The following is a 13,325-nucleotide window of genomic DNA, read 5'->3' as shown; positions in this document are numbered from 1 at the left end:
AAAAATAAAAAATAAAAACATTTGTATGCTGATTAAGGTCAGTTTGAGGAACATGTTTGTTTTTACATGCATATATAGCCCAAATGTCAAATATAATTAGCTTGGGTGGAAAAATAATTTTAAAAGTTGGAAACAGTTCATTTATGGTGGAATGCTTTAAAATTGCTTTGGTAATAAGTACTGTTTCATCAGTGATTAATTTTTAGGCAAAATAAAGGTAATTTCTGTGTGTTTTTTTGAGACAACTAATCTAAAATCCAGATGGCTGTCAGAAAAAAATTATCTTACAAATAAACTGGGAAAATTATAAAAATACAACTGGGTTGGGAAAAAAAAAAAAAAAAAAAAAAAAAAAAAAAAAAAAAAGCCCTGCTGGTGGTGTTCATGCCCAGGTTGTAGGGTTTGGTTCTCAGTGGGGGCCATGCAAGAGGTAGCCAATCAATGATTCTCTCTCATTATTGATCTTTCTATATCTCTCTCCATCTCCCCTCCTCTCTGAAATCAATAAAAATATATATATTAAAAAAGAGTCACAGGTGAAGCAGAGAGAGAGCAAGCTGTGTGTCATCTCTGGCTCTTCAGGCCCTTCCCATTCTAAATATGCATTTTTGCTTCATCCAGAGTAACAAAGTTTTTCTCTAAGTAAATTATACAAGTTATTTTCTCAGCAAGCAAGGAGCATTTATATTTTTTAATCACCTCATTTTGAATTCAGATCATTTACTGACTTACGTGACATTCACCAGGTAAGCTTGATTCATAAATCCAGATTTTATATTTGCTTCTTATAAGTAATTCTAAAACAGGGATATCCTGTCAAAACATTCTACTGGTAAGTACAATTTTCTAAGCCAATATCATTAGTCTATTTACCATTAAGCTTATCGCTAGCAGCATGTTTACAAGTAAATTAGACCAAATATGTGGATTCTTTTCTTGGGAACATCCCTTGGTAATTGTAGGAAAATGAATCACAAGCCAGCTGTTTGAATTACTACTTTCTCCACAGAAACTATGCCAGGTGCTGATGCTAGAAAGAATACAATCAAACAGAGACTGAGGCTCTGTTTTTGAGGAATTCACAGTATTAGTGGAAGTGGTGAAGAAACTACATAATCAGAGTAAATGTGCTATGCTATGCTATGTTAGGACTCAGTGGTGAAAAGAATGAGGAACCACTAAAATCTAGTTATTGATAGATAGGACTCAGATAGATAGGATTAGGAGGTGGCCTATATGCAGATGGGAAAATACACTCAGAAATTCACTACCAAAATACAAAAGAAATCTGATAAGTGTCCTAGAGAAACAGAGAACTAGAAATGAAGAAAAGGAGAAAATATTAAAAATTATTGAGAGTTAGCCATGTAACTCAGTTGGCTAGAGCATTGTCCCAATACACCACGATTGTGGGTAGGATCCCTAGTCAGAGAACATACAAGAATCAACATATATACACACACACACACACACACACTAATATGAAAAGTGTCCCCTGAGGAATTTGACTGGGAGACAGTCCAATTGTTCGCTATGATGTGCGCTGACCACTAGGGGGCGTCACAGAATGAAGGAAGGCCCCAGCCAGAAGGCCCCAATTGGCCCTGATAGCCAGACAGGCCTAGGGACCCTACCTGTACACAAATTCCATGCACTGGGCCTCTAATACATAAACAAGAGAACAATAAGTATTTCTCTCAAAATCAATCAATAAAATATTATTAAGAAAATATAATCTGCCATACTTGGTGAAGGGTGAATATGCTAAAGATTCTGCACTGGGGAAGAAAGAGAAAACACATGAAAAGGAATAAACAGAAAAGAAGACAGACCATGTTATCTGGGGTGGCAGAAACCACAAGTGTGTCATGTGCAGAAAGGTATGAAAACACATAAAAAGAAGAGCGAACATAATTGAGGGAGCTAGAAAAGAGTGCAGCCTTGTGAGGATGTTACCGAGGTTGAGTCTCGAAGTACATGTGGGAGCATACCAGTACAAAAGAAAGGGGAAACAATTGCAGTCATAGGGAGCCTAATACTTTTTGAAAACCACATTTCATTTTCTTCCCAAAAAATGACTATTTATATTGACCATAAAGTTTATTAATTTCTCAATATCAAATGACTTAACATTCAGGATTGAATATTTTATGATCGTGGAAGACATTCTAACGATGCATTAGCTTGTGAAGGATCTTCTAATTGAAATTTTAAAATTTGTTATGAAATGCCTCTGATTTTTATTGCACAGTTGTAAGCACTTGATTAATGTTAGCTATTTTTATTTATTTTTAATTATGAATTATTAATAGTGTTGGGACACTATTATTATTTGGAAAAATAATCACTCATTTAGATAGAAAATTACATATTAAAAATCAGTCACATGGCTAGGCCCATGACAGATGGCTTCAGCAATTGTCTTTCCACCATTAGCCACTAGAAAATGGGACAAAATATGTAAAAAATAATTGCTTTTTGAGACAGTAATTCCTAAGAGAAGGAAAACAAAGTGAGCCTTGTGATTGCTGCCATTTACTACCTAGAGATTGTTTGTGGCTTCATTAATAGAGGGGCAATCTAAACAGAGGTTGGCAGAGTGACTGATGTGAGCAAGCCTGGAGGTTGGAGAGGCTTAGGTGGCTGGAATTTGTGTGGCAAAGTTTAGAAGAGGAGATGGAGTTTTCCAGAAATCTTTGCAGAGCTCTCCTTGAGTTTTTAGCTGAGAACTTACCAATGCATGACAAGAAGAAACTACCTAAGGCCAGGAAAGAATAACTGGAAAGCAGTATATCAAACAATCGTCATACCTCTCCCTATTGTGTTCTATACTGGTCAAAGTGGAGATATTTTGTAAGGCATGGGATATTGCATTGATGCTCAAAAGAGGCATGGTTCAGGAGAGAAGCTAATTTAGCCCCATACAAAATGCTTCTCTGTGTGCCAAAAGAAAGTTTGAAAAGGCACAACTGATTGACATGCTACTTAACTAGAAGCAAGAACAAAATTCAATACTCTTAGAAGGAACACAACACAATCCAGCATTCAATCATGTAAAAGACACAATTTTTAGCATCCAAAATGAACATATATGCAAAAAAGAAGAAAAAGTATTACTCATAACCAGGAGAAAAAAAGAAATAAAACTGATTCATAGAAAGATGAATGAATGAAAACACACAACTGGAAAGTGAAATTCTGAACTCCAAGTCATGGCTGAAAGTGGGATAGACTCCAAGACGCTATACCATTGAAAGCAATCTTCCAGCCACATAGATCCAACAATAAAAGTTGAAAACCTTGACTCAGCAGATAAGCTCTGACCATTCAGTGGCTTACCACTAAATGCTGCTAACTAAGTGAATCTCTAGGAACCAGATTTAAAATAAAAATTAAGAAGAAAATTGAACAGTGGCATAATATATCCATCCAACAACAGCACTGCAAAATACATGAAGCCCACCTGGCAGAATTTAAAGGAGAAATAATAGACAATTTGAAAATAATAGTTGAAGATTGACAAAAGATTGTCTATTTTATCTAAGTTATCAAATTTTTCGGTATAGAGCTCCTCTCAACAAATAATATACTGATCCCTTTTTTTCACATTATAAAATATTTAGAATTTAAGAATAAATAAAGACCATTTAATTTACCCTCCTTAGAAAGCAGTGGAAAACATGAAAATTAGAATTCTCAAATTCAATGTGGACTCTAATATTTTCCTTAGTGAATGTTTTAATATATTCTTATGGTTCTTGTACTGGTCCTTTATAAAAGTATATTGAAAGCCCCTTCATAAACAAATTAGTCTCTGGAAGCATTATTCATTTTTCAACGTTCTTCATTTTTTTTTTAAGTGTCCTATCATCTCCATGTGGACAAATACGCAAACACACACACAGACACACAGCACATTCACACACAATTAAAAGTCCAAATTTATCTTCAGGAGGAAAATTCATGGTTAACCTTTGCTTGTGAAGCTAGAATAATTACCTGGAATCTTAAAACCATTTTTAAAACAGAGTTGTTAAGGTTTCAAGAAAAATCTCAACTTAATAACCTGTAAGATAAATTGTGTTTCTGTGTTAATTAACAATCTAATGAATAACCTATAATCTTTTCTCCAGTGAAACACTTATTTTCCTACCTAGTCAAAAAAATGCAAGAAACAATATTTTACTTTTGTAGGTAATTAATTGCTCTCAAGATGTGGTAGCCCCATAGTTTTAGTGTTTGTGTTCAAGGATAGCTGATAATTGGTGTGGGAATATTCCAAAAAGAGAAGATCTTAGCAGATCATTGGGTAGGTGAAACAGATATTGTATGTGATTTAAATTTTATGTTCTTTATGTATAAATATATCTACACTCTAAAGTTTTCACTATATTTTAAACATAGCTCCTTCCTCTCACTTACCATTGCTTTCTTTTAATGATTAAAATCACCTTTTAAATGTGTTCCTTAAACAAAATAAAACTGGTGATTAGTTACTAAATCTAAATAAAAAAAATTGGTTTATAAGATTAGCACCCACAAAAATATATATACAGTATATAAGATAATCTATAGAATGAAGGAGATAGGGAGTAATTAACTCATGACCCAAATGTTTTGCAAGTTATTTGCTTTCTCAAGTATCCTATTCAATCTATTTCTCAGTAATGGCTTTTTATCAATGTTTATCCTCAGGGTCTTTTTAAAAACTTTCCTTCTCCAGCTTAAAAAGTCCACAGCATTTGGAATTGTTAGTCAACTCTTCTTTTACAAAACCATCTCCTTTTACTGTACTCATTACTTCTCTTTTTCTTTGTTAGTTTCTGACCATTTAATTTTTCTTCCTTTCCTGATTGCTCCTAATTCCTTTGTTTTTGAAAAGTAGGCATTGCTCAGAATTGTCCACAGCTTTCTTTTCCTCTTTTAGTCTTCTATCTTGCATAGGCTGACCATTTCAACATTGTGACTATTATACCATATAATGTGAATGACTATAAAATTTATAGCTTCCAAAATAACTGCTCATTTCAATTAGATTATAATACTAAAGGCCCAGTGCATGAAATCCGTGCACAGGGAGGTGGGAAGGGAGGAGTCCCTTCAGCCCAGCCTGGGTCCTCTCCAATCCGGGACCCCTTGGGGGATGTCCAACTGCTGGTTTCGGCAGTCAGACATCCCTCTCATATCCAAGATCGCTGGCTCCTAACTGCTCACCTGCCTGCCTCCATAATCGCCCATAACTTCCCTCTCTGCCAGCCTGATCACCAATAACTGCCTCTACCTGCCAGCCTGGTCACCCCTCACTGCTCCTCTCCTCACCAGCTTGGTCACCCCCAACTGCCCTCCTGCTGGCCTGGTCGCCCCTCACTATCCCCCTCTGCTGGCCTGGCTGCCCCTCACTGCCCCCTTTTCTGCCTGGTCACCCCACGCAGCCTGCTTGTCTGTCATTTGGTCATCCCTCGCTAAACTCCTGACAGCCTGGTTGCCCCACACAGCCTGCTGGTCAGTTGTTACTGTGAGGGCATCAGAGACCAATTTGCATATTACCCTTTTATTACTATAGATTTCCAACCACCCCATAGGACATTAATATCTACCTCCAAGTACCACAGGTATCTCACATTCTTCATGTACAAAAATAAATTTATACTTTATTCTTTTTAGGCCGGTCTCTGATACTGAATTTTTTTCTATAATACCATAATTCTTATTAATATCCATACTCATCATCACATCCCTTTCTTGATTTCTTCTACATAACCTGTCACTAAGTCCCACAGATATTTTCTTGACATTGAAGCCCTGTTGACCATCTCTCTTTCTATTTCTAGGAATTCTTTCCTCTTTTAAGTTCTTACCTGAGTTGTTATATTAATTTTTGGCATTATATTTTTCCACATTAATAAAAAAGCACATGGCCATAAGATTAAATCTCTACTTGTGATACCTTATCAAAAGACTAAACTGATGGGGGGAAAAAAAGAACCAGATTAATGGATACATAGAACAGACTTCCAGCTGTCACAGGGTTGGGAAGTAGAGGGGACTGAATGAAAGCAGGTGAAGAGATTAGCCAAAAAAAAATATGTATGCATAACCCACAGACACAGAAAACAGTGAGGTGATGATCAAAGAGAAGGAGGGAGCAGGGATTGCGAGGAGGGGGGGGGCATAAGGGAGAAAATAAGGGCATCTGTAATAGTGTCAACAATAAAACTAAAGTTTAAAAATTAAAATAAATTAACTGAGTGGTTTGTTTTCTTTTAAAAATTAATGACTTCTCTTTTAAAAGAATAAAGTGCTTACTCTCTTATTGCACATTTGAGGATATTCAAATAGGTTCTAATTTGTGTTTTCTAGCTTTCTTCACTCTACTCACCTACCTTTATTAAACTGACATGGATTACTCAAAGTCTTTGCACTTATGTTTTACTTTCCAGTCCTCCATGCCATTAAACATATGGATTTTCTATCCAGAATATCTCTTCCCTTTTCCTCTAGTTGAAATCCTACCCATATCTGAGGGTGCAGTTTAAATGGGCCTTTTTCATGAAACTTATTTATTTATTTTTAAATATATTTTATTGATTTTTTTACAGGGAGGAAGGGAGAGAGATAGAGAGCTAGAAACATCGATGAAAGAGAAACATCGACCAGCTGCCTCCTACACACCCCCTACCAGGGATGTGCCCACAACCAATGTACATGCCCCTGACTGGAATCGAACCTGGGACCTTTCAGTCCGCAGACCGACGCTCTACCACTGAGCCAAACCGGTTTCGGCTCATGGAACTTTATTAATCCCTAATCAAAAGGCTCTCTCGGTTCAATCAACACATTTTTCATAGATATTTCCATCAATTCATAGAGCCATAGAGTATTTATATGCCTTAAATTCACTACTAACTTATAAGCTTTTGAAGGTGGATACTGAATCTTATTTTTGTATTTTGGTTACAGTATAAATGGTCAATAAGTGAACTGTTTAAATAAAGCAGTAAGGAAAGGATATGTCAAAAAGATCTATGAAAATATGTGATCAATACAAAGGACAAAAGAGATACTGATATAACAGTAGATCATATTACCTGTCTGATATATTACCAGCACTCCTCTACGCACTAGTAAACACATTTTAACACAATCTGAAGTGTCTGAGTATGGTAGACTAGGTCCTGTCTTACCTTTCTTGCGGGTCTGATATTTTATTAGTCTATGAAATGCCAGTAATGCTATATATAATAATAAAAGTGTAATATGCAAATCAACCAAATGGCTGAACAGTGGAACCACTGTCCAGACAAAGCTGGGGCTGCGAGGGCCAAGGCAGCTGGCACTGCGAGGGCTGAGCCCCTGGCATTGGGCCTCTAGTTTGGTAAAGAAAAGAAAAAAAAAATACACACATGGCATTAGGTTCTCCCTTCCTCTCAAAATTGTCCACAGATAACTTCCATTAAGTTCACTTTATGGACAATTTCCAAACACAGAAAGTGGATTTTAGAATAAGTCCCAAATGAGCCAACCGGAATCATTCGCGCACTCTACAATAAGAATTCCCAGATAGCTCCTTACTACAGTTTTACTCATAGAAACGATGATAGAAAAAAAAGTGCAGGAGCTGGACTGAGTCCATAGAATGGGAGATGGATGATGCCTTGTGGGAAGCAACAGAGCAAGTTAAACTTACATACTCTGCAGTTGGACTGCTAGGTTTTGAATCTATAATTCAATATTACCCAGCTTTAGGACCATGGTCAAGTTATTTAGTCTTTTCAAGACTCAATTCTATAGAATGGGGTAATAATATATAACTCATAGAGTTGATGGAAAAACAAAATGTGCTAACAGTTATTAAGGTTTTCCCATACTACCTGATATATAGTATGAGTTAAAATTTTTTACCTAATAATATTCCCATTTTCTTTCCTTTGGTTATAATTGCCTATGTTTACTTTTTATAATTGCCAAAATAATCTATAATGTACATTTAAAAATATGTGAAAAATAAGAAGAAAAAAAAGTCCTCTTCAATCTTAACTGATCTTGAGAAAATCATGTAAAATGTTCAGCATATACTATATATTCTTTCTTATTTTAAAACTAATCTAAGCCAAAACTGGTTTGGCTCAGTGGATAGAGCGTTGGCCTGTGGACTGAAAGGTCCTGAGTTCAATTCTGTCAAGGGCATGTATCTTGGTTGCAGGTACATCCCCAGTAGGGGGTGTGCAGGAGACAGCTGGTTGATGTTTCTCTCTCATCGATATTTCTAGCTCTCTATCCTTCTCCCTTCCTCTCTGTAAAAAGCCAATAAAATATATATAAAAAACTAATCTAAGTATCTTTGATAACAAACCTTAAATCACCCTGCAATCATGCTCAGAGTAAATATAAACTCACTTATTTTATGCAGTGAACCTGGTCTTCCTCATGTACCCCCAACAACTGATTTTCAGGAATAAAACAACTAACGATGCCCAATCTGCTGTGTTTTTTTTATTTTATTTTCATCCCACAGTTGAAGTAGGTTTCCTTTCAGGTTTGCCAATCTTAAGCACCTCTAAGTACATGAGTTCTGTTCTCAAGCTCTCACAGGGAAAAATAATACTCATCAATCACTCAAATTTCTCAGTCTTAAGTTCTCTAAAACTAGCTTATCCAAGGTGCCATTTGAATAGGAGGATGGGGAGGAAAAGATATCACTTTTGTAACCTCATAGAGAAGAGATAAGGTTATGTAGCTTCTATCTCCTCTGGTCTCTTGCAATGTCAAATGTCCCTTGTCCAATCACATGCTGCTTGCCTAGCTGGCACTGTGGATAATATCTATGGCTAGTGAGATTGTGATCAATTCCTATGACTTGGACAATTCTCAGAGATCATCAGGATCAATATCCATGTCTCAGCCTCTCCATTTTTCTTTGTTGACACATGCTGCGTATTTATATTATTTTTGTGGATCGAATCTCATTTCTAACCAATGCTGGTTTATATATAGAAAAGCTAATGGTGGTTTTTAAATAATAATTTAAAATCTAATTAAACTATTATGTTTAACATTGTTATTTTAGTTTTATTTTATTATTATTTTTTTATTTCTTCAAGACTGAGAGTATAGCATTTCTAGAGGTATCAAGTGAGCAGGTCTCCTGCTTCCTTTTGTGTTTCAATGTAGAGCATCGGAATCTAGCAGAGTTGAAGCTCAGATTCTGGGAGAGGGACCCCAAACCTTGAGCTGGAAGTCTTTAGCCTGCTTACGTGAACACCCCCTTCTTTAAAGGTGTTTTCTCTGCAGCTTTTCAACTGTAGTGAACAATAAAATTCAGAACCTGCGGCCACCAACTTAATCCATCAAACTCTCTTGAAATGCAAGCCTCAAGGAATCTTAGTGTAATTCTTACCTCTGATATAACCTTTCAAAATAAAGGCTTTCTCTCTTCTTTTTAACATTTTTGTGTGTTATTTTCTTGTTTTGCTTAATTGTATTGGCTAGTACCTGAAAGAAAATGAAAAAAATAATGTTGATAGGGCAATTATTTTTCTCTGGTTTCTATCGACATCACTACTGAATACTTGAGGATCATATATGCAAATAAATGGCTCTCAACATATGGATATATTTTTTAAATAAATCTTTATTGTTGAAAGTATTACATATGTCCCCTTTTTTGCCCCCATTGACCTCCTACAGAGCACCCTCACCTCCTGTCCAAGACCTTCAGCACCCTATTGTCTATGTTCATGGATTTTGCATATATGTATACAAGGTCTTTAGTTGATTACCTCCCACCCACCTACCCACCCTATCCTGCCTTTCCTCTGAGATTCCTCACTTTGTTCCATGCTTCCATATCTCTGGATCCACTCTGCTCATCAGTTTATTTTCTTAATTAGATTCCAAATATGAGTGAGATCATGTAATATTTGTCTTTCTTTAACTTATTTCACTTAGCATGATAATCTCCAGGTCCCTCCATGCTGTCTCAAAAGGTAAGAAATTCTTTTTTTACTGTTGCATAGTATTCCATTGTATAAATGTACCACAGCTTTTTTATCCATGCATCTCCTGATGGGCAATTGTGATTTTTCCTGATCTTAACTATCGTAAATTGTGCTGCTATGAACATAGGGGACGCATGGCAGTTCTATATAAATTGTCATATATATTTTCCTAAAATTTGAATTTACCTTTTTTTCTCCCTTGGTTTTAACTTACTCCATTGTTACTTCTAATCTGGCAATTAGATATACAGGCTTAACAAATACTTTCAAAGTTTTGTTTGGCATCTTGAAGTGTTTTTTTGTTTTTTGTTTTGTTTTGTTTTCCCCAAAAGTAAAGCATTTGGAATATTTGCTATATATATATATATGTTTTATCAAAACACATGAAATTTTATCAATGGTTTTTCCTAATTATCAAAATAACTATATGTCTTTTATCCTTTAGCTTAACTATAGTAGATTATACTAACAGATGTCCTCAAATTAAATCACATTTGTACACCCTGGAGTCACATTGAGTTATTTTTAAAATATGGCTATATGATGGGCATTTTTGAATGTTAGTCTCTATGTTTGCTATATTTGCTGAATATTGGTGTCTTACTAGTAGTCACCTGGTTTTAAAACAAGAAATAGAAAGCAAGCCTTCTTTGTGCTACTTTTACTGGGGTCACTCATTTGACATGAGTATTAGATGTTCCATGATGGGGTTAATAAAGTTCAATTACGTATTCATCTGAATCTGGTGATTTCTAAAAATATACAGCTGACAAAACTTTGTGAGTTTTTAACTCTTGTTACTTGTATGTTTGTGTTTTGCATGTTCTTAGGTCCATTTTTGAGAGTTGAGTTTTAATACTATATAATCGTATATAATAAAAGCCTAGGTGGGCACAATGCCCTCTCCCAATGTCATCACAAGATGGCAGCCACAAGATGGCTGTATGCACAGCAGAGGCAGGGCTCGGTGGCCACTCCACACAGTGAGGCCTGGGGGTCCCATGGCTCTGCGTGATGTGGTGGAGACCAGTCCCAGCGTCTCTGCTGCCTCCCACAGAGGAGATGGGTCCTGGTGAAGGAGGCGGGTTGCAGCAGGGAAGGGCAATTATGGGTGATCAGATACGCAGGGGAGGGCAGTTTTGGGCCTTCAGGCCAACTGGGAAGGGCAGTTGAGGGCCTTCAGGATGGCAGGGAAGGGCAGTTGGGGGTGATCAAGCTGGCAGGAGAAGGCATTTGTGGGCAATCATGCCAGAGGGGAGAGCAGTTGGGGGCCTCAGGCCAGCAGGGGAGCAGTTAGGCATCAATCAGGCTGGCAGGGGTGTAGTTAGGGGCAATCAGGCAGGTTGGCAGGTAGGCTAGTGGTTAGTAGCCAGCTATCCCAGAGTGTGAGAGGGATGTCAGACTGAATTTTGTGCACCGGGCCTCTAGTGTGTATAGAATTGGGTGAAAGACTCAAATATTATCTTTGAATTATTTAATGCCATCAATATTTTTTTTCTTTTCTTCAATCTAATGTTCTTATGTTTGTGCTGCATTTTTTCCTTTTCTCTGCCCATTTATGGGCAAGTGAGTGGTTCAAATTCTTTTTGTACTTAAAAATAAGCGCTTGGCAATTCTCTTTTCTGTTTCCTAATTCATTTTTTATGCTTTCATCTTCATTATTTTTTTTTCTTATATGCTTCTTGTTTTTTTCATAAAATGAAAGTTGTTTAATCTATTATTTTTATTATTTTGGTTTACAGTAAAAATATTTGAGGCCATTTTATTATTTTACAAATATCCTTCAATTGTCTTCTTTTTTTTTCTGTTTTGTTTATTTTTCCCTGAGAGTTCTTTATAAAAGAATGGTATTAAAATGTCAAATGTTTTGGGTTTTTGTTTCTAAATTTGACATGTACTTTTTACTTTATTAGGTTGTGGTTTTAGAATATAATCTACAGTACTTTTGCCTCTTTGGAATTAAATTAGTATTTATTTTTTGGCTAATAAATGATTACATTTTTTGTGTAAAATGCTCCAGGGGCCATTTGAAAAGAATATTATCTCTTTGCAGATCATAGCTCTTACTATATATGTTTATTTATTTGAATAGAATATGTTAACATTTTATAGTGTTCTTTAATTTTTTATCTAGATACAACTTTAATGTACATGACATTTCAAGGACAAAAAGGTAACCTCTTAAATTCTCTCCCTCCTCTTGCTCTTCCATCTGCTTTTCATTTTAGTTTCTGCAATATTTTCTTCAGGTATTCTGATGTTATGTCTATTGGTAAATAGAGACTTATTGAGAACTTATTTAACTCATTATTTTAAAGAGTTCATGTTCCAATTTAAATAATTTTTTTGCCAAAATTGTATTTTGTATAATTTTGATATTATAAAGTCTCCCTTCTCTGTGTTTACAATTGCTGATTGCATCTTTCCCCATTATTGCAAAGTCTCTGAGTTATTTTGGACATTTTATTAACATGGTTTGGAATTTAGTTATGAGCCCATATGGGGTTATTGGGCATCTAACACAAGAATTCTTTCCAGTTGCATTTTTTGTTATACTTTTTCATTTCCCACAGAAATAGAAACTATTTTTTAAATACTGTTCGACACTATGTATATATACATTTAAGTAAGATAGTTAGGTATCTATGTGTTAATTCACTCTCTTTAAAAAAAAGCTGTCCAGAGAGGCTACCCTCAATGAAAGACCTAGAAACTAGAGTGAGCATACTGCTTCTCTGACTTCTCAACCCCAGCTTTTGTGGTTGTATTTGAGGTTTCATCTCAGCCTATTATTTTCAGCAAGTGTTTTAAGACATGTCTTTTAAAAAATCCCCCCCCCCTTTTTTTTTTTTTTTAACAGTTTTTAACCTCTTTTACTTATATAATTTACTTATATTTTACAGGTATTTTGTACTAGCTTCTGATGTTTTATATGTCAGCATTCCAATTCATGAGTTAGATGTTTAATGTATCTTTATGAATTTGTAATAGAGCCACCTATTTCACAATTTCAAAAAGTACAAAAGAACATACAGAAACAATCTGACTTTTGCTTTGTCCCCAATGCCCCTCCAGCCAGTTTGTGTCTTCACAGACAACTGATGGGATGAGTGTGTGTGTGAAAGTAAGTGGATGTTGTATGAGAGATGAAACTCTCACTTATTGGTTGCATGATGTGGATCAAGTTACTTAACTTACTTACTTGAGCTTTAGTTTTTCCTGACTTAAAAGGGAAATATTTTATTCATTTATTCACTATATATGTAGTAAGGAGGTTTTGTGTAGGTATGAAAGATAAAGCAATAAATAAATAATATGTTATTTACG

General features: G+C 35.6%; 1 long non-coding RNA gene across 3 annotated transcripts in view; it reads right to left on the bottom strand.

The window, feature by feature from the left end:
- Positions 1–325: 325 nt before the first annotated feature.
- Positions 326–13,325, bottom strand: part of LOC311618946 — a 305,305-nt gene continuing 292,305 nt past the window's right edge. For all 3 annotated transcript variants that reach the window (XR_014794418.1, XR_014794419.1, XR_014794420.1), the window contains exon 3: positions 326–372. This is a non-coding gene — a long non-coding RNA (uncharacterized lncRNA). The remainder of the gene's footprint in view (positions 373–13,325) is intronic.

Source organism: Pipistrellus hanaki (assembly GCF_964339955.1).
Source record: "Pipistrellus hanaki genome assembly, chromosome: 3".
NCBI classification, from domain to species: Eukaryota; Metazoa; Chordata; class Mammalia; order Chiroptera; family Vespertilionidae; genus Pipistrellus; species Pipistrellus hanaki.
Note: the sequence above shows the minus strand (reverse complement) of the source record. Positions and strands in the feature narration are given on the sequence as shown.